Consider the following 20,536-nt stretch of genomic DNA (forward strand, 5'->3'; position numbering starts at 1 on the left):
AAGGAAAGGAAAGGAAAGGAAAGGAAAGGAAAGGAAAGGAAAGGAAAGGAAAGGAAAGGAAAGGAAAGGAAAGGAAAGGAAAGGAAAGGAAAGAAAGGAAAGGAAAGGAAAGGAAAGGAAAGGAAAGGAAAGGAAAGGAAAGGAAAGGAAAGGAAAGGAAAGGAAAGGAAAGGAAAGGAGAAAAGAAAAGACATCCATGGCACCGAAATGAGTCTATAGTGCAGAAAAAGTACATGGAAATGCATGGTATATTATTTTTCTATTGCCATGTAACAAATTACCACCAATTTAGCAGCCTAACATAATGAGCTCTTCCCATTCATGAGCTCTCAGTTCAGTTGACCAGAAGCCCAAGCATGGCATGGCTGGGTTCCCTTCTCGGGATCTAACAAGACTGAAATCAAGGTGTCGGTTAAACAGCATTCATATCTGGAGGGTCTGGGGAAGGATCCATTTCCAAGCTCATACAAGTTATCAACAGAATTCAGTTCCTTACAGTTGTAGGACTGAAGTCCCCATTTTCTTGCTGGCTCACAACTCACAGAGGCCACCCACACTCCTTGCCATGTGACCCCGTCCATCTTCACAGCCAGCATTGGAGAATCTCCCTCATGCCAAACCACACTCATTCTTTGACTCTCTCTCTACAGGAAGAGCATGGTCTCCTGCAAGGGCTCACCTGATTAGGCCAGGCGCACCCAGACTAATCTGCTTATCCTAATGTCAACTAATTATGCATCATGATTATAATGGTAAAATCCCTTTTTCCATGGGCCTGGTATCTCGTCATAGTCACAGGTTCCTCCCACACTTAAGGGAAGGGGATTACACAAGGGTGAGGGTCAGTGAAAGTCATCTTAGAATTCTGCCACCAACACCTGGCAACGGTGGCATGAGGCATTGATGTGAGATGGTCACAAAGCAGTGTGGAGCTGACCCAAATGACCTTCTAATAAATTATATATATAACATATTACAGTGCTATGTAATTATAATAATATATATTACATAGTATATGACATTTATATTATACTATATAATAATATTTATATACTATACAAAAAATATTTTATATGTATATATTATATATAATATATACTTATGTATTGTATTAGTCCATTCTCATGCTGCTATAAGGACATACCAGAGACTGGGTAATTTATAAAGAAAAAGAGGTTTAATGGACTTACAGTCTCACGTGGCTGGAGAGGCCTCACAATCATGGCAGAAGGCAAAGGAGGCGCAAAGTCACATCTTACATGGTGGCAGGAAAGAAAGCGTGTGCAGGGGAACTGCCCTTTATAAAACCGTGAGATCTCATGAGGCTTATTCAATATCACTAGAACAGCATGGGAAAAAACCCACCCCCATGATTCAATTACTGCCCACTGGGTCCCTCCCACTACATATGGGGATTATGGGAGCTACAATTCAAGATGAGATTCGGGTGGGGACACAGCCAAACCTGGAGAAACTTGAGTTGCAAGTTTTCCATAGTGGTTAAAATTTATTTGTCAAAACTTATATATAAGTTTTATATTATATATAATATAAATGCCTATTTTATTATATACAATATAAATATCTATATAACATATAGATATATGTATTAGAGAGACAGAAAGTCATTAATTAACCTTGGAAACCTGGAGTCAGACTATGGGGATACTCCTTGGGCTCAGTCTCTATTGTTCAAGTTGTTTAATTCCTCCAAACTTTGGAGAAATTTCCTGCTCTGCTGTCCAATAAGTGACAGTATATTTCTCATAAGGTTGCTATGAGGAGTAACAATTAAATCCATGTGGCTTCCTAGCACAGCACCTGGCAAGGAGTAGGCACTGGGTACTGTTAGCTATTAGAATTAATAATAGCATTGCTGTTAATATCTTTATTGCTATTCATATTTGAGTGAAATAAGCCTAGACTGAGGTCATAGCATAGCTGAGAAAATTTCCATTGCTTGTGTGGTTTAACATGGATTCTGGGAGCAATAACCCTGGTCACTGATGCATCAACTCTGGAATAAATGCCAGTGGCCGCTGGCAGGAAAGGAACAAGAGCATCCCATATTCCAGCTCCATTTACTAGATGGCTTATTGCTTTTATAGATCCTTCAGACAAGGGCACAAAGGCTTCCAGAGAGAAAAGCCTGAGATACTCTAGTATGTATATGGACAGGAACATTTGTAAGATTCTTCAAAGCATATGGTCTCCAACCAAAGCAGACAAGCAATTGGAAACAGAAAGTTCTCCTCGCCTATTTACGCTATAACAAGCTTCTCTTTTGCATTCACTTTAATTTAAACAACGTTGTATGTCAGGCTACTTCCTGCAAGTTGCAACTCATTTCAGCTCCTTTTGCATCATCACTCAAGAGAAGGCACTCACGGAGGCAAGCTGTGGGGGTTGTTTCATTATTGGGGACTGTGTCCTTTCCAGAAGCATCACCTTCTTCAACTGGTGAGGAGTGTTTTCTGACTTTTTCTAGAGCAGTGTCCTCCAAAGTGGAAAATAAGCAAAAAAAGACATTAGACCTTCTATTTATACTTACTTCAAACTAAAAATAAAAAAGAAATTAAAGTGTGTTATATTTTAATAAGCAGCTTGACACTTGCCTCACTCCCTCTGCGTCGGTTACATATGGTATTGCAGAAATTCTAAGAGAAGGTGAGAATTCCACAACTCAGAGGAACTGGGGATGGGGGACACAATGGCATTCTTTTTTTGTTTTTTTAATTATACTTTTAGTTCTGGGATACATGTGCAGAACGTGCAGGTTTGTTACATAGGTATACACGTGCCATGGTGGTTTGCTGCACCCACCAACCCATCATCTACATTAGGTATTTCTCCTAATGCTATGCTCCCCTAGCCCCCCACTGCTCCCCCCAGCAGGCCCTGGTGTGTGATGTCACCCTCCTGTGTTCATGTGTTCTCACTGTTCAGCTCCCACTTATGAGTGAGAATGTGCAGTGTTTGGTTTTCTGTTCTTGTGTTAGTTTGCTGAGAATGATGGTTTCCAGTTTCATCCACATCCCTGCAAAGGACATGAACTCATCCTTTTTATGGCTGCATAGTATTCCATGGTGTATATGTACCACATTTTCTTTATCCAGTCTATCATAGATGGGCATTTGGTTTGGTTCCAAGTCTTTGCTATTGTGAATAGTGCTGCAATAAACGTACATGTGCATGTGTCTTTATAGCAGAATGCAAATCAATAAACGTAATCCAAACAGAACCAATGACAGAAACCACATGATTATCTCAATAGATGCAGAAAAGACCTTCAATAAAATTCAACACCCCTTCATGCTAAAAACGCTCAATATTGATAGAACATATCTCAAAATAATGGGAGTTATTTTTGACAAAACCCACAGCCAATATCACACCGAATGGGCAAAAGCTGGAAGCATTCCCTTTGAAAACCAGCACAAGACAAGGATGCCCTCTCTCTCCACTCCAATTTAACATAGTATTGGAAGTTCTGGCCAGGCCAATCAGACAAGAGAAAGAAATAAAGGGTATTCACATAGGAAGAGAGGAAGTCAGATTGTCTCTGCAGATGTCAATGGCGTTCTTACTGCCTCTAGCCTCTAGCCTACTGAGGTTTCTTGCAATTTACACATGCCTGGTAGTGTGGATTCACAGACTGCATTACCTCCTCTTAACTATAGCAGCTCTCACAAAAAAAGGACTAGTGGCTTAAAGATTCCTACAAAGTAATCTGAATTGAAGGAAATATTAACAATGCAAGCATCTGCATGCAAAGAGAAAATGGCTGTAACTTCTCCCACCACTCATAGGAGCTTTTTATCAGTTATATTGTGATGTAAAAAAAAAGATGATGAGCAACTCGGATCTGTCAAAACAAACAGAAAAGGAAGTTATCAAGCAGATTATGTAACATACAGATTTACATTTAAAACCATGATCCGATATTTTCTGTACTAGAATATAGGTTCCAGAACATCAGGGATCTTGTGTTTTTTCAAGCTTTTTACTCATATTCTTAGCTTGGCACATAGGAGGCACTGCATAAATACTATTAATAAATAACTTAATCTGTAATGACGAGGCTTACATTTTTCAGAGATAGCCTCAATCATCTCTCCCCTTCCATAGGCTGGCTTACAATGTGATCTTGCTATTCCCTCATCAAGAAGTATAGTATAGGCCTGGCGCGGTGGCTCATGCCTGGAATCCCAGCACTTTGGGAGGCTGAGGTGGGCAGATCACCAGGCCAACACAGTGAAACTCCATCTCTACTAAAAATACAAAAATTAGCAAATTAGCTGGGCGTGGTGGCAGGCGCCTGTAATCCCAGCTACTTGAGAGGCTGAGGCAGGAGAATTTCTTGAACCTGGGAGTCAGAGGTTGCAGTGAGCCAAGATCACACCACTGCACTCTGGCCTGGCGACAGAGTGAGACTCCGTCAAAAAAAAAAAAAAAAAAAAAAAAGAAGGAGGAGAAGTATAGTCTAATTCCCAGCCCTTGAGCCAAGGCAGGCTTATGACAGCTTTGATGGATAGATTATGGCAGAGGGAATGCTACGTGACTTCTAAGGCTGTCAGGAAAAGCCACACAGCTTTCCCCTCCGGTTTCTCCTGAGACGCTTATTCTGGAGGGAGCAAGATCTGCTATTCAAGAAGTCCAGCTACACTGAGACCATCGTGGTGAAAGGGGCACATGAACACTCTGACCAACAGCCCCAGTGAAGGTCCCAAAGCTGCCAGCCATGGCAATGGCACAACTTGGACATCCTTCAAATGACTGTAGCCTCAGCTTCATCCAATATCAGACTGTACTACACAAGGACCTGCAAGTGAGAACCAGTCAGCTGAGCCCTTTCCTAACTCCTGACCCAGAAATCATGAGCAAAACAAACTTGTGAGTTTAAATCACTAAATTTGGGGATCATTTGTTACATGTTACTAGATAACTAAAACGATAAACCTCCTCCCAAATATATGCTATGGCTTAATATTTTTTATTTATTTTATTTTCTTTCTTTATTTTTTTGAGACAGAATCTCACTCTGTTGCCAGGCTGGAGTGCAGTGGCACGATCTCGGGTCTGTAACCTCCACCTCACAGGTTCAGGCAATTCTCCTGCCTCAGCATCCCAAGTAGCTGGGATTACAGGCACTCCCCACCAGGCCCAGCTAATTTTTGTATTTTTAGTAGAGACAGGGTTTCACCATGTTAGCCAGGATGGTCTTGATCTCCTGACCTCATGATCCACCTACCTCAGCCTCCCAAAGTGCTGGAATTACAGGTATGAGCCACCACGCCTGGCCTATTTTTTATTTTTTTTGAGATGGAGTTTTGCTCTGTCGCCCAGGCTGGAGTGCAATGGCACCATCTTGGCTCACTGCAACCTCCTCCTCCCAGGTTCAAGAAATTCTCATGCCTCAGCTTCCAAGTAGCTGGGATTACAGGCACCCACTACCAACCCTGGCTAATTTTTTGTATTTTTAGTAGAGACAGGGTTTCACCATGTTGACCAGGCTGTTCTTGAACTCCCAACCTCAGGTGATTCGTCCGCCTCGGCCTCCCAAAGTGCTGGGATTACAGGTGTGAGCCACCGTGCCCGGCCATGGCTTAAGATATTTTTTAATAATACTATAAAGCCATCGCAAGTCATGAAACATGTAAAACTAAGCATGCAGTTCATTTCTAATACTAATTTTATTTAGTGAGAGCAATGATATTTTGGTACTATTCACAAATAGAATAATTAGATTACAAGTAATTTCAGTTTTATCTTATCAATTTGCAATAGACCTAATGTTTGTGTCCACCCAAAATCCACATATTGAAATTCTAATCCCCAAAGTGATAATAGGTTGGTGCTTGCGGCTTTTGCCATTACTTTTAATGGTAATGCCGATGGCACAACTAGCACATTCTTCAGATGACTGCAGTCTCATCTACAGCCAATTGGTTTTAATGGCAAAACCACAAATACTTTTGCACCAACCTAATATTAGGAGGTGGGGCCTTTAGTGGGCAATCGGGTCATGAGAGTGGGATCCTCATGAATCCTATTCCCTCATCAAGAATTGTAGTCTGGCTGGATGCAGTGGCTCACGCCTGTAATCCCAGCACTTTGGGAGGCCGAGGCGGGCAGATCACCTGAGGTCAGGAGTTCAAGACCAGACTGGCCAACATGATGAAACTGTCTCTACTAAAAATACAAAAAGTAGCCAGGCATGGTGGCAGGCACCTGTAATCCCAGCTACTTGGGAGGCTGAGGCAGGAGAATCACTTGAACCCGGGAGGCGGAGGTTGCAGTGAGCTGAGATCATGCCACTGCACTCCAGCCTGGGCAAGAAGAGCAAAACTCTGTCTTAAAAAAAAAAAGAAAAAAAAAAGTGTAGTCTAATTCCCCAGCCCTTAAGGCAAGGCAGGCTTATAACTGCTTTGATGGATTGATCCTATTCATGAGGATTCCACTCTCGTGACCCAGTTACCCACTAAAGACCCCTTTTGTCATGTGAGGATACAATGGAAAGTCAGTAACCTGCAGCCTGGAAGAGGACCCTCACCAGAACCTAACAATGCTGGCACCCTGATTTTGGACTGCCAGCCTCTAGAACAATGAGAAATATATGTTTGTCGTTTAAACCATCCAGTCCATGGTATTTTTGCTACAGTGGCTCAAACTGAGACACCATTTAAAATTATAACTGCTTATGTATGCTTTCTGGTGGACATAAGATATCAATACTTCAGTGCAAGTATATAATTTATAAATAAGTACACAAATATTGGGAATGCATGTTTAAAATATTTCAAACTGAAATGTAAGATTAAATTGCTAGATTGGAAAATGAAGAAAATAAATCAAACCTCTCCCAGCATCCTGCACAACATTTCAGGAGGTTCTTGGACTTTTGTCATCCAGACCTGGCCTCACTTTAATGAATCCCATCTTGGGTATCTAGCAGGCAATGTGCACAGTGCTTGTGTGCCGTCTATGCTGTAGTTGCCAGACCTCTTGGATTCATCCCTGTTCTGCTTCTCACTCCCTCTGCACATGTAGGCAAATTACTCTAACCTTCTCCTCCACCCTTTTTCTTGAGACAAGATGGAGTACAGTGATGTGATCACAGCTCATTGCAGGCTCGACTTCCCAAGCTCCAGTGATTCTCCCACCTCAGCCTCACAAGTAGCTGAGACTACAGGTGTGCGCCATCACACTCAGCTAATTTATTTTATTTTATTGCTATTATTATTATCATTATTATTAGAGAGAGGGGTCTCACTAGGTTTCCCAGGCTGGCCTCAAACTCCTGGGCTTAAGTGATCCTCCCACCTTAGCCCCACAAAGTGCCGGGATTAGGGGCGTAAGCCATCACACCTATCCTCTAACTTTTCTGAGCCTCAGTTTCCTAATCTGTAAAAGCTGACTTATAAGACTAGATAGCTCATAGGGTTATTGTGAAGATCAAAGGAAAAACTTTCAGTAAAGAACCTGTTCAGCATTGTATGTGTATAGCAGACTCAGCACAGGTAGTCAACACTCAATAAACATCATCTGCATCTTCATCCTCATTATTACAAGGGGCAACCTCCGAAAGAACACAGGAAAGGCAGGAAAGGCATGTAAAATGGGGCCATAGAGCAGATTCTGAGTGACAGTCCTAAGGACTCAAATGAGGAAGATGCTCAGTCTTATAAAGAGAAAAAAGAATAAAAATCATGAAACTACCACAGTATCATGTGCCAAAAAATTCTGAGATAGCAGTGATTTGGAGAAATATACTGGTGAGAATATGAAGTTCTGTAAACTTTCTGGAAAGTAATCATCTGTGTTCATTTAAATTAAAATTATACATACCCTTTGACCCAGAAATCATACCTTTGGAAATATAACCCAAAGCAACAGTGTACAAGAATATGTTAAAAAATGATGTGTGTATGTGTGTTTATGTATATAGGCATAGTCACATACATGCATATACATGCATGCATTTGTGTCTGGTTACAATACCATAGAAAAATGACTACAAGGTTATGCACTAAGCTGTTAAAATTAGTTACTTTAAGAGAGATGGAGATGGAGAGGAATAGACCAAAAAAATTCCTTATGCACTAAATTGCTACCCTTGCTATAAATCACAGGTATTTATTTATTTTTAAATAAAGAAACTAGAGAACTTGGAACTTCACTGTTTATCTTAGATAAAGCCACATGTAAAGCACATCCTTCCTTCTCTTGAAGAGGAGTTTCTGGTCTTTAAAAGATGAAGTTCCAAATGGCGGATCCTCGTACTTTTGACCACTAAGGATGGATGGTGCAAGTGTAGGAGAAAAGGAGATGGGAGAGAGAGGAAAATCAGGCAAAAAGTCAAAATCTTGGAATTTTGCACTTCACAGTCATGTAAAATAAACCAAACAGGCAAAAAGCAATTATTAGAATTTTTCTTACTTAAAGTGTCTCCTATTATACTTCCCAAATTATAAACATATTTGTCATTGGCCAAGTACATATATTCTAGTATGTAAAAAAAGAAAATACACCATTTAGATAGACTCAGGATATTTTTTAAGTACCTACCAACTGTCAGTCACCCTCCAGTTGCTTTCAAATATCAATTTCATCTCCAGAACATTCCAGTGGTTGAGTCAGCAAGCACTTCCAATCATTGGCACTTTAGTTTGAAATACCATCATGAGCCACTCCAGTTTCTGAGGGAGATTGTTCTGGAGTACAGGGGATTTGGCCTAAAGGAGATGTTTTATTTGGGATTGTTTTGGCAGCAGGTGTCAACATCTAATTTAATCTGATTTTAGCAAAAAAAAGGGCCTTTATTGTCTTACCTATTGTGGAATTTTTTGCAATAAGCCTACCTCCCAGGGCCAGATCTGGCCATTCCAAGATTTCATCAGGATTCTTTCTCTTAATTTTCATCTCTGCTTACCTCAATGCGGGCTTTATTATCTGGGTGACTCTCCCTTCACAGTAACAGCATCCAACATGCATTCTATGCACTTTGTGGCCCTAGTGAAAAGATGTCTTCTTGTTCCCCATAAAGTCCATTCAATTACCTTGTCACATCTGGGAGCTGGCCTGCTGATTCAAAGTCTGTGTTTGGAATCCCCTGATGAATCCTATACTCTTTAGAGTTCGAGAACCTTGGGATCTGAGCTCTGTTTAAAAAAAAAAAAAAAAAGGATACCCCTGCTATACCTGCCCACAAACCTATAGACTTGAGAAGGACAAAAAGGTGGGGCTTATGAACATGGGCTCTGACAACAAACCAGGGCCATCTCCCTCCTTCCCTACCTGCCACCCATTAGCTTGTGATGTGTGGAAGTGATTTAACTTTCCTGCGTTTCATTTTCTCATCGGGAAAATGCAGCTTATTGCCAACTACATGAACTTCTGGCCAGCATTAGTGTTTTCTTCAAGAGTTCCATAAAGGAGCAGCCAAGAGGGTGGGGAATGGAACCCCATGTTTAGGAGGAGTTTGCTCTCCTGCTTACCAATGAGGTGAATTTGCTCTGAAATTGTTTCCTCGCCTGGGAAGAAGTAAAGTTAATGAGAGCACCTGCCTTCTACAATTTTCTGTAGGATTAACATCACAGGTGTTCTGCACTGTGCCGGCAGATAGCAAGCACTCAACATATGGCAGGTTCTGGGGCTCTCACTCGGATACAAGTCTCGTGAGCTCAAGGCTTTGTGTCTGTCTTAGCTGAGCTGTAACTTAGAACAGTGCTTGGCATATAATGGATGTCCAACAGATACTTGTCAGAGAAACTGTTGAATGCTTGTCATCAGTTCAGTATCACCTCAACTCAGCCTTCTCTTCTACAACTTCTCCTACTTCCCAAATTTTCGGATTCAGATGTTATATTCAGTGCATAGTTATCAAGCACCTATTTTGTTGCAGGCACTCATCTACATTCTGAGAACGGAGCTGTGACTAAGACATGCAAAGCAGTTACTCTTGGGAGTTCATATTCTTCTAGAGAGAGGGAGGGGGGTTGTATATTTGGTGAGGATAAGGTCTAAGAAAGAAATAAAGTGCAGTGATGACAAGGAGTTGAGGGGTGGGAAGTCAAAAATATGTGATCTGGGAAGCTTCGGACAAGATGGCTTTTGAGCTCACTCCCAAAAGATGCAAGGAGCCAGCCATGAAAAGGGCTAGTAGGAGGGAATTCGAGGTGGAGGTCCTGAGGTGGCATTATGGATTGAATTGTGTCCCCAAAGAGATATGCTGAAGTGATAACTAGTACCTGTAAATATGGCCTTATTTGGAAAGAGAGCCTTAGCACATACAGTGAAGTTGAGTTCTACTCAATTCAGGTGGGCCCTAATCCAATGACTAATGTCTTCATAAGAAGATGAGGAGATGTAGAAACACACAGGGAGGCAGAGATGGGGACAAAGCACCCACAAGCCAAGGAATGCCAGGAATTGCCAACAACGTCAGGAACTCAGAGAAGGAAATGGAATACTCCCCTAGAGCCTTCGGAGGGGATGCGGCCATGCAGACACCTTGATTCAGACTCCAAGCCTCCAGAACTATGGGAGAATAGATTTCTGCTGTTTTTCACCACCTGGTTTGTGGGGCTTTGTTATGGCAACTCCCAGAAACTAATTCAAGTGGAAATAAGCTTGACATGTTCAAGGGACAGAAAGGAAGATTGTTGACAGTGGACTGCAGGGGAGAGAGTCAAGAAATAAGGGCAGAGAGTTAGGAAGAGGTGAACTCAGCAGAACCTGGTGGGCCATGGTGTAAACACCACCTGCTGCTCAGCCTGCAAGGGAAGCCAGGGGAGGAGCTCACTGGGGGAAGGACATGATTTACATTTTTCAGAATCACTTGGGCACCTATACGATGGGGACACATAGCAAAACAGAGGGACCAGTTAGCCTGGAGACAGTCATTGCTAAGGACATGGGATGGCTTTTATTACCCTGTCAGTAGCATCCTTTAGATACTGAAAGGAAGGACCATCGACTGAGTTAAGTGAGTCTGGAAGCACCTTTCAACCCAGGAGTTGCTCAAGGAAGAAGGGTGGATGCTCATTTTGTGTGTGTGCCTCCAGATCTTTCACCTCAAACCACAATCTGCCATCTTTCTTCCATTCTAAATTCACTAATGTTCCAGAAGTGAAGCACATCTTTTCTGCGGAAGTGGATAGGTGCATACATCTGCACATAGGCATTTGCACATGGCTGTAAATTAACGGCTCATACTTAAGGAAGAAGCAAGTACCACAAATACATTCCTGCTGTGTATGGTCAGCCTGTGTTTTCTCTTTCTTTTCCTAAGCATGAAAATGCTGCATTTTGTATTTTTCCCTCACTGTGATCATTCTGTTTTTGTGACTGTGTATCAGTTACCCTGGCAACGTGGTAGACTTGAATTTGATTGGCCAGGTTGTCAGGTTCATTGTGAGAGCCAGGGGCCCATTTTTGAGCGCTAGACCTGTGCATGTTTACCGCAGCCACACAGACAAGCTTGGTCAGGAAAACCTGATTGAGGAGAACTTCTGCATCCCCTCTGTCTGCCAGAGGGACCCTTCCAGCACCTGCTGTGTGAATGTCTCTTGCATTGCTTTTGAAAAGATGCAAGAGCTCATCTCTATCTTTGAAATGTCTGTCAGAAAATGTGCTTAGCATTGGTATGTTCAGACCATGGTGCAGAATATATTTATTTATAATGAGAAATTAATTCTCAAAGAAGCTTAGGGAGAATGGTCTAATTGCTGGACCATGGGATTAGAACCTGTTACACAGATTTAATTCAGACTTGCTGTGCATTATTGAGTAAGTCACAAACTCAGCCAAATGCTTCGTTTTCTGTAAATAAATTCCATTCATAAAGAAAGAGCTTCATCTTAAGAATGAAGTTCTAAGAGCACTGAAGTTTTAAACTGGGATAATGTTGTAGTCTCGTTCTTCCAACAATATTGAATCATTTATTTAATCAATTTATCAGATACCTGGTTTACTGATTAAAGTCAGCTTCTATTCATTTACCAATTACCTAGGAAAAAAACAAACTCCCACCTAATAAAGAAAATCTTTATTAGCCAATGAATAAATAAATCCAAAAAAAGTAAAGTTAGATACAGACCAATGCCTTAAAAAGTAATAACTGTGTTTTTCTTATTTGCTCAAATTCCTAAGTAGCCGTACCTGGCTCACTTCTTGCAATCCTTTTGTTTTCAAAGAAAGCATATCATCGATGCCTGGATCTATCACACTCTCTGTATTTGAACATATTATATCTAACTGTGCTATATAACCAGAATAGTCTTAATATAGATGTAAAAGTCATTGGCAAGCAGTCATTTTTCACCTGGGTTAAGTGTTACAGTATGTTCAGCTCCAGTAAAGCTAACATTTAGGATGTCCAATTCAAAGAAGAAGAAGAAAAAAAGTCTGAAGGGAAAAGAGACAAGAAGCACATTCCAAATATCCTTCCAAAAAAGATGATTGCACAGTAATAATTAATTCCTCTGCTAAAGTTACTAGGGAAAAACGTGAACCATCTAAAACTCAGACCTCCCCCAACCTCCCCATTCAGGAAAAAAAAAATGCCTTGTTACTTATGCACAGGGCGACAAGAGAATCAGAGAATAATAGGAAACTAACTCCTTCAGGGTTGAGCTGATAAACCAAATTAATATTAGCTTTTGAACATCACATGCTTTCTGAAAGACCTGGTGTGGTTGGATTTTGTTACTGAAACTTGTTTGCAAGACTATCAGTAGTGCATTCAGATTAAGCGTTGTTTCTAAATCTGCTAATTTGCTTGCACATGGCACAATGACACAGCCTTAGATTTGTCTAAGGAGTGTTAACTTGTTAAGCATAAATATTTTAAATATACCACAATTTTTATAACTCTTTTTTTTTTTAGTCTGCCTTTATTGTCTAACACTTTGGGAATCCTCCAAAATGGAAGTGGCAGCACTCTTGACCCTTGAGAGGCCTGCTTGCTCTCAGATTTGTGTGCAAGGAAGGTTCTTCCAGAAATAACCCTCTTTTTTTTTTTTTTTTTTTTGAGATGGAGTCGCGCTCTGTCGCCCTGGCTGGAGTGCAGTGGCGCAATCTCAGCTCACTGCAAGCTCCACCTCCCGGGTCCACGCCATTCTCCTGCTTTAGTCTCCCAAGTAGTTGGGACTACAGGTGCCCGCCAACACGCCCGTCTAATTTTTTGTATTTTTAGTTTCACCGTGTTAGACAGGATGGTCTCGATCTCTTGACCTCGTGATCTGCCCGCCTTGGCCTCCCAAAGTGCGGGGATTACAGGCATGAGCCCCTGCATCCGGCCCTGGAAATAACCCTCTCTTGACCAGGAGGCACTTGGTCAGAGGCTTCTGCGGTGAGCCCTGGTTTGAGGCTGCTGGTTCCTGCTGGTCTTGTGCCCTACCTGCTTGGAAGCCACCCTCTCCGGCCTCTCCCTTCCTAGAACTCTGAGCCACAGACAAGTGCCCAGAACATTACCCTGCGATTTTCAAAGAACACGGAGAAGAATAAGAAAATGAAAAAACGCAAATAGAAGTCTGTGGAGATGGAATTAATTAACAGGAAAAAATAATACGAAGGCCAAGGAGGGGAGAGAGGGTGAGAAACAACAAAAACTCATTTAGAGCCAACAGAGATCATCTGAGGGAAAGCAAAGAATGGAACCCAAATGGAAGATTCTGTGAAGTCTAGGGAGAAGACTTGGGGATGTGCACAGAGATAAAAGGATGCAGCGATTAATAAAACAGAGGGGAAAATGAAAATGCAACACAAAGCCCTCCGGTTCTACATACAAGCCAAGGTACATATGCCAGTAAAAGCAGGGAAATGGGGAACAAAGGATGTCATAGCAACCTCAACGAGCCCTGTTGTGCTACCGTTTGCAGCACTCATGGACATCCATCAGGAAGCCTCCAGTACCCAAACCAGGTACTCACGAGGGGAGGGCTGTGGCCCCCAGCCAGGGGAATCTGAGCCCCTGCAAAGCACTCTTGTCTCACTTTCTTCCTTCCTCCCTCCCAAAAATCCAAACCAGTTCTGCGCCAAGCCTCTTTCTTCTTTTTCCCGCAGCTGTTTTCCTGAAATGCAGGAAAACAAACCTGGACCAAGCATCCTGATGCTTTCATACCCCCCAAATTATGCTTCCCAAGTTGTTTCAACCCTGAGTAATGTGGTAGCATTCCCTTGTGCTCTCGAAAAACTCCCTGCTCCTTTAAAACAAAGACAATGATAATTACAAAAGAAAAACGAATAAATGTGTTTTGCTTGCTGTTGCAAAATCAGGCATCCCACCGTTCGAATTCATTTGGGGATGTGGACATCCAATGGGATATATAGCTCATTTACCTGTGCCTAATTCAAAGAGAAATGCTCATTTCCTTCCACCTCTATCTTCTACTTAAATTATAGGTCTCTTCTTTATTAATAGACCATCACTTCTTTCTACTTTCTTGTGGTTTGAGTGGGGGAAATACTGGGACATTTGGAACGAAACAGGAAAGATGAATGTTTCACCATCAAGACTTGGAACGCAGTGGAAAATAAAAGAGAACTTTTACAGGAACCTAATGGAGATATTGACATGTGTGTCTGGAAATCTAAACTTAGTAAAGTGTAAGGCAAGAACAGGCTTTCTCACTTTATTTCTGTATCTGGAAAGTTTCAGCGGCTGGTACCATATGAATATTTATTAATGCATTGTGAATCAGAACCTGTGATTATTACTCAAACTATCTTTTTACCTTGCAAGCTTCAACTCAGAAGAATAAAAACACATCTGCTTTTGCTCTTCCCATATTTTATTCAATGTTTTAACAGCTTTGCTGTAAATATCTCATCCATTACGATTTAGTTGTGACTATATCGGCTTCACGTCTCCTGTTTTATTACTGTCATCACAGTGAAACAACACACTGTTAATTCTGTTAACTAACAAGTTCATTGTTCGAGCTAGTCAGCCATCTCTCGTTTGTTGGGTCCACATGTTAAAAGAGAATTGGTTATAAATCAAAGAAGGGCCTGAGTGGGGCGTGTTCCCTTTGTTCAGATGAGTGGGTCTTTATTTGAGATTGTCATTTAATATGCCGTCATGGAAGAAATGACTAAATCTGAAGATAGGGCCAAATTCAATTGTATTAGATGAAGAGGCTGCACAACCCTCCAGGAATTCAGCTCTAAAATATGCAAGCGTACATAGAGCTTCAGATTCTCTGCATGAAACCTGTACTTCTTTTATAGCTCCCATTCAATTTAGACCTTGTAAACCTACCTTCTTCTGGATCTTTCCAGAGGAAACTTGGTAATATTTTTCCCTCTCAATGTGAAAACTGACTCAGTCAGTGTGGTCTGATGGTTAAGAATGTGGACTTTCAAATTCAGCATCCTGGTTTGCTTTCCACTCTGCCATTTAGGAGTTGTAGGACTTGAATGATTTAGTTAGCATCCTGATCTGTAAAATGGGAAAGCAACAACACCTACCATGTTAGGTAGTTGTGACAATTAAATGAGAAAATGTCTATAAACTTCTGTATCAGTCAGGACTCAGTATAGGAAATCAGAATCATGCCAGATATTTCAACCATATAATGAGTTATTCAGGTATTAGGTGTGTACCAGTTACCTATTACCATGATAGCATTGGGAAACACATGCCTGAACACATGCACACACATACAGTGGCTGACAACGAGCATGTATTTAAATCACAGACCTGCAGGTCAGAGATCTGGGCTGGGCTGGGCTGGGCTGGGCAGTTCTTCTGGCGATGCTAGGTTCACTCTATGCCTCACTGGCTGTTGGCTGGTACACCGAGCAAATGTCTAATTCTCCATCAGGATAACCTGGGTATTTTTTTTTTTTTTTTTTTTTGGCAGAGACAGAAGAGCAAAAGGACCTCTCCTTGTGTGATGTTGGCTAACATCCCACTGGCCAAAACAGGTTATATGTCAGGTCCATAGGCAAAGGTTGACATAGATAGAATGCCCACTTTTATGAAATAAACAAATGAAAAAAAGAATGAGTTCTGAGGGCATTTGAAATGGGTACCATAGATCTTGGTCTGTATCAGAAAGAGAAGGGAAGGGAAGGGAAGGGAAGGGAAGGGAAGGGAAGGGAAGGGAAGGGAAGGGAAGGGAAGGGAAGGGAAGGGAAGGGAAGGGAAGGGAAGGGAAAGGAAGGGAAGGGAAGGGAAGGGAAAGGAAGAAAGGAGGAAACCTCATTTTAAGAAGGTCATTTGAGTCTACTAATTTCAAAACACAAATGAGCTGAATTTATTAGGAACAAATTCTGGTTCATTAGAACTAATTTTTCTAAGACACATTCCTTAAGGAAAACATACCTTAGTTGTGATTCTAAATCTGTCTCCTGAGAAATCTTGGATGCCTGCTGATCATTTTGAATTCCTTGCTACCCTCAACTTTCTGGCTGCATGTAAGAAATCATTTTAAATGAATTGAATAAAATTCACAGGTGTTACATGCCAGCAAATGATGAACTCACAGGAAATATGACTCAAATCCACTTTTTTCATTTTGTTTTTTTCTCATAATAAATAGAAATGAACAAATGTGGCTTTAATGACATCTTGGAGTGAGAGCTTTTATTGATATATTATCAGTTGGAAATGTGTAACACTTTGGTAAATAAACTCCATTCTGCATATTTATAACCAGATTGAAAAAGGTGTATTTGTTATTTCCTGTGACATTTTCTAATGATAGTGAAGTTTTATATATGAAGATATACACGTACCATCATAAAAATGAACAATATTTCAGCTTACAAAATGTTTCTTTGATTGAAGATGTTTTTGTACTTACTTAGTTTCCAATTACTTTTTTAACCTGTGCTCACACACTTAAAAATACCTTCTCCTCCTTCCTGTAAAGCTGTAAACAGATGCTCCAAATTGTGTCAGTTGAGACAAAATTTGGAGCATCTGTTTTAGGGTGACAAGTCCTTCTTTGGGCAGTTGAAGTTCTGATCATTAGCTAATTACAGTTTGTATCAGGTCAAAGTCTGGGTTACAAAAAAAGTGGAAACTGGCTTAAGAAAAAAAGGGAATCCAGTGACTCACATCCGCTGGCTTCAGACACAGTGTGATGAAGGTATTTAAATGATGCCCTAGAACCTGGTATCTCCCTGTCTCTCAGCTATGCTTTCTGATTTGTGTTAGCTTTCTTTTAAGACAGGTTACCTCCACAAAGTCACAAGACAACAACAGCTGTAGAACAACTTCTTTGTTTCATAGATGGAAGAAAATAGTCTCTCTCTTTCTTTCCCCCCACCCGCCCTCCACCTCCTCTCTTGCTTTCTTTTTTTCCTTCCCTCCCCTCTCCCCCTACCAGTTGAAAAGTCAAGGATATCAGCCTACCTACCATTGGCTCAATTGCTCACATGCACATACCTGGACAAACGTTTGTAACCAGGAGTGTCTCAGTTATCTATTGCTATATAACCAATTACACCCTCCCTCCTTCTTCTGCCAAACTTAGCAGCTTAAGATAACATGCACTTATTACCTCACAGTTTCTATGGGCCAGAGATCCAAATACGGCTTCACTAGGTCCTCCAGCTCAGAGTCTTTTGTAAGTTCCAATTGTGGTGTCAACCAGCACTCCAGTCATTTCAAGTTTCAACAGGATCCTCTCCCAAACCCACTCAGTGGTTACTGGCAGGATTCAATTCATTGTGGACTGTTGGACTGAGAGCCTCAGGTCCTCACTGGCTGTTCAGCAGAGACCATGCTCAGCTTTTTGCCATGTGGCCTCTCTGTAGGGAAGTTCACAACAAGGCAGTTGGCTTCATCAGAGCAAGCAAACGAGAGAGATGGAAGTCACAGTCTCTGATAACCTAATCCTGGAAGGGATATCGCATCATTTCTGTCATATTTTAGTCATGATGAGTGTATTAGTCCATTTTCATGCTGCTGATAAAGACATACCTGAGACCGAGCAATTGACAAAGAAAGAGGTTTAATTGGACTTACAGTTCCATGTGGCTGGGGAAGCCTCATGATCAAGGCAGAAGGCAAGGAAGAGCAAGCCACGTCTTCCATGGATGGCAGCAGGCAAAGAAAGAGAGCTTGGGCAGGGGAATTTCTCTTTTTAAAATCATCAGATCTCAGGAGACTTATTCACTATCACGAGAACAACACGGGAAAGACTTGCCCCATGATTCAGTTACCTCCCACTGGGTCCCTCCCACAACATGTGGGAATTCAAGATGAGAATTGGGTGGGGACACAGCCAAACCATATCAATTAGTAAGTCCATCCACACTCAAAAAGCAGGGATTACACAACAGCGTGAATACCAGGAGGTGGGGACCCCATGGGAGCCATTTCCAAAGCTGCTTACTACCAATGGATAATGACATATGCTGGTTGGTTTAACTGAATCTTAGCCCGCCACTAGAGCTGGGGGAAAATCCACCACAACATTTTCTAAACTACGAGTGAAGGTGACCATCACAAATGGGAATCTGCATATGGTTAGAAAGTTTGCATGTGGTTTGAATATGGCTGAGTGGACAACATTTATGATCATTACTCACAACAGTCCGATGATACAGTATCATCGTAAGTGTGGAGAATAATACATTAAGTCACATTCCTGATTTTGACACTGTTTCATCTGTTTCATGAGTCACCAAGACAACATATTCAGAGGCAGTGAGTTAAAACTACAGAAATGATGGTCGCATGATAAAATTGACCTTAACATACTTGAATGTAGATTTAAACAGCACAGACTCATGTCCCACTGACTCTATATTTTCTGCATAGAGTGTCCGATGTCGAGATTTCTCAACATTTGAGACCGAAAACATGTGTACTATTTTTCAGAACTTGAAAATAATAAGTGTTTATTTTCATTTGTGGTGAGGAGAAAGGAAAAAGAGTATTTCAACCAACAGACTGCAGTCATTTTTCTATTCTAGGGGTAATTGACTAATCCATATCCATGTTGATAGCTCTTTGCTTAGGAAACCTTGATGGCTTATTTGGATGAGAAAGGTGAGTTCAGAGACTGATGCTGCAAAGATAGTTGAATGGGTCTGTATAAGAAAGAAGGAGCTGGGGGCCATGGCTCATTTCTGTAATCTCAGCATTTTGGGAGGCTGAGACAGGAGGATTGCTCGAGCGCAGGAATTCAAGAGCAGCCTGGGCAACATAAGGAGACCCCCATCTCTACAAAAATAAATTTGCCAGGTGTAGTGTTGTGCACCTGTAGTCCCAGCTACCAAGGAAGCTGAGTCAGGAGGAGCCCTTGAGCCTAGGAGGTTGAGGCTGCAGTGAGCAGTGATCCCACCACTGCACTGCAGCCTGGGAGACAGAGTGAGACACTGTCTCAAAAAAGAAAGAAAAGAAAAGAGAAGCAAAGAAAAAAAGAAAGAGGGAAAGAAAAAGAAGAGAGAAAGAAGGAAAGAGAGAGAGAGAAGGGAAGAGAAATAGAGGAATAAAGGGAGGGAGGGAAGGAGGAAAGGAGGGAGGAAGGAAGGAAGGAAGAAAGAAAGGAAAAGGAAGGAGAAGGAAGGAAGGGAGGGAGGGAGGGAGGGAGGAAGGAAGGAAGGAAGGAAAGGAGAGGAAGGAAGGATGGAAGGAAGAAAGATGAAGGAAGGAAGGAAGGCAGGCAGGCAGAGAGGGAGGGAGGGAGGGGAGGGGAGAGGAGAGGAGAGGAAGGAAGGAAAGGAGGGGAGAGGAAGGAAGGAAAGGAGGGGAGAGGAAGGAAGGATGGAAGGAAGAAAGATGGAATGAAGGAAGGAAAGAAGAAAGGAAGGAAGACAAGGGAGGAAGGAAGGAAGGAGAGGAAGGAAGGAAAGAGAGGAAGGAAGGATGGAAGGAAGAAAGATGGAAGGAAGAAAGAAGGAAGGAAGGAAGGAAGGAAGGAAGGAAGGAAGGAAGGAAGGAAGGAAGGGAAGGGAAGGGAAAGAAGGAAGTTTTCAGATGTTCAACATGGAGGGAGAAAAAGAACCCTTAGCTTGAAAGAGGGCCCAGAGAATATTTTTGAGCTTTAAAAGAAAAGATAATCCCAGAATACTGAAGTTAGGGACCCCTGACGTTGGAGTTAAATGGCAGTGACCGATTCTGTCTGTTACCTGTTTAATAACCATTCTCTTTTATCTCATATATAATAAACAACGACTTTATTTTCAGAGTATAAAAACATTCCGTGAAACATTCCCTTTCAAAGGTTCCCTTTTGGTGATACATAACCATGTGAGACAACACGGCCATGAAATAAACTGATTCTGCCAGTGGCTCCTTGGAACACATTTGCTTTCCTGATAAAGAGCACAGACGCAGTTGCAGAAGTACCTGTGCCTTTTTTTTTTTTTTTTTTTAATTTCTTAAATGCAGATGTAAGAACTGGTACTGAAGCAGTCATCTTGTGACCATAAGGAGAAAGCCAAGAGTATCAGAACCAGTGGCCTAGCCATTGCACAGTCATCTAAACACACCTCTAGACTTGTTATTATATATAAAAAAAAAAAAAACCTGATCTTGTTATTTGCAATTCAACATAATCCTAATTATGTA

General features: G+C 41.5%; 1 long non-coding RNA gene across 1 annotated transcript in view; it reads right to left on the minus strand.

Annotated features, from left to right (window-relative positions):
* Positions 1–9,816, minus strand: part of LOC104662361 — a 32,209-nt gene extending 22,393 nt beyond the window's left edge. The window contains exons 1-2 of the long non-coding RNA XR_747975.1: positions 9,498–9,816; positions 8,933–9,069 (exon numbers count right to left, since the gene is read on the minus strand). This is a non-coding gene — a long non-coding RNA (uncharacterized LOC104662361). The remainder of the gene's footprint in view (positions 1–8,932; positions 9,070–9,497) is intronic.
* Between the last annotated feature and the right edge of the window lie 10,720 nt (positions 9,817–20,536).

Source organism: Rhinopithecus roxellana, chromosome 13, assembly GCF_007565055.1.
Source record: "Rhinopithecus roxellana isolate Shanxi Qingling chromosome 13, ASM756505v1, whole genome shotgun sequence".
NCBI lineage: Eukaryota > Metazoa > Chordata > Mammalia > Primates > Cercopithecidae > Rhinopithecus > Rhinopithecus roxellana.